The 2075-nt window shown below is 34.9% G+C and overlaps 1 protein-coding gene across 1 annotated transcript in view; it reads left to right on the forward strand.

The window, feature by feature from the left end:
• The first annotated feature begins 1355 nt into the window (after nt 1-1355).
• atp5pf (ATP synthase peripheral stalk subunit F6) overlaps nt 1356-2075 on the forward strand; it is a 5019-nt gene continuing 4299 nt past the window's right edge. Inside the window, exon 1 of the mRNA XM_056452993.1 lies at nt 1356-1454. The gene's annotated coding sequence lies outside the window, so the exon portion shown is untranslated. The remainder of the gene's footprint in view (nt 1455-2075) is intronic.

Consider the following 2075-nt stretch of genomic DNA (forward strand, 5'->3'; position numbering starts at 1 on the left):
TCCCGGATGTAATGTTGAATTTTAACAGTCGAATTTGAGCCACTGAATTTATGGAAGCGAATATTTGAACTGAAATAAAATGAACTGAAAATTACCTTTTGAATATTATACATCGTATTTTTAAAGGGTATTGAATATTTTGTAAGTGAATCCTGGAAATTGAAAATGAATTATTGAATTTATAAGTACGAAAACATGTTTGAAATATTTTTAGTTGAACTATTCACAGCTTAAATAAACAGCTATGTTAAATTTCAGGACCTAAAAATACAAACCCTGCAATTCAAGTCATTAAAATGCAAGAACTTGTTAATACGGTGTATTATTTTTTTCAGTTTGTGCTATTCAACAAGCTTTTTAATTCAATACTTTTGGCATTGATTTTGTTCCATACGCATGGGCCTGACAGAATCTGCGGACATTTTCTGCTATTTCTGCAGAGAATTTTTTTTTTTTGAATCTGCTGATTTCTGCGGAATTATTTTGGGAGAATCATAACTAAACCCTAATATATGACATAAAAATAATACATTTTTAACTTGTATTTAATGTTTACAATGCAAATCCAATAGATTCACTTTATTTGGTAAACAAAGCAAGTCTCTCATATAATATCTCAACTAAAAGACTGAAAATATGACTGTACAAACTGTAAATTAATCAATATTTTCACATTAGTCAATAATATTACTGTAATTAATTTAAAAACTGAATAAATATAAATGTACACACATTAACACAAGTAAATAAACAGAATCAATGATGGGATAAAAATCTGCGTAATTCTGCGCGCGCAGATTCCGTGTGGGCCTACGCATGTGCACATCTTTTTTGCGTGAATTACTGCTGAGACTCTTCTGACTCCATATTGGCTAAACATATTTCACCAAATCCGTCAAACTGACAGAAAATAAGTTTAATTAAAGGTAACCAAAAGCAATTCTTTCAGTGGATAAACTGTTCGCTAACAACGTGCCAGCAAAATAAACAGTACATTTAGATTTCACGTGGTCTTTATTGAATAAATGACCCAAATCGTTTTAAAGAAACCCACATCAGCATGATAATAATGTCATAAACCCTATTGGGAATCATATATTTACGAGCAGAACGCTGTTTTTGTTAATATTTATGTTGCCTCAGGGTAAAATAAGCTGTGCAGTTCTGCACTCGCCAGCAGGAGGCGATACACACTTTTACTTTCACTCAGAAGGACGACAAATAAACCAAAAAGTAGTGAGATTAATATATATATACTGATTTTAAATTATAATCGTGTGGATGTTCTTAGAGTAACTATTGTAAACTATTAAAAACTGCTGTATTTAGACACGCGATTCACTGCAACCCTGCAGCATTACGGAACTTCGTCACCGCGCGTCATACCCATAAGCTCCCTCGGTGATCCGGAAGCGGTCGTTCTTGTCAGTCTGCTGGTTGGTGTCAAACACAAGGTTAGAGCAGATCTTCTTTCATCGTCTTTATTCTGCATGTAAATATAAGTGTGTGATGTTTGTGTATATGTGTTTATGTATCAGTTGTGTGTGTTTGATCTGCGCGCGCGCGCGTGTGTTTGAATAATCCGCGAACACTGCCGTTAGAGCAGCGCGTCCTGGCCAGTGACTGTATAAAAGGTCCTGACGCTCTTCAGATATTATAATTATTATTAAATATTCATTATTACAGACAGGAGATTCAGAAATACACTAGTTTTTCAGAGATGTGTGTGTGTTTAATGTGCAGAACTGAACTGAGTGACCTTTGCTGAGCTTTAGTGAACTCAATACAGTATAAATAATCACTCGTGCTAAGTTAACGAGATATTTATTATATTTCACCTTATTCAGTATCGTTAAAGTCTTATATTTGGGCCCATTAATATTGTGAATGTCAAATATTTCGAATTTATGTTGTCCCTACTGAAAAAAAAAACAGCTTAAACCAGCCTAAGCTGGTTGACCAGGCTGGTTTTAGAGGGGTTTTGGCCACTTCCAGGCTGGGTTTCCAGTCATTTCCAGCCTGGTCTTAGCTGGTCAGGCTGGACAATGACCAGCTAAAACCAGCTTGACCAGCCT

This window comes from Danio aesculapii, chromosome 1, assembly GCF_903798145.1.
Source record: "Danio aesculapii chromosome 1, fDanAes4.1, whole genome shotgun sequence".
In the NCBI taxonomy this organism is placed as follows: domain Eukaryota; kingdom Metazoa; phylum Chordata; class Actinopteri; order Cypriniformes; family Danionidae; genus Danio; species Danio aesculapii.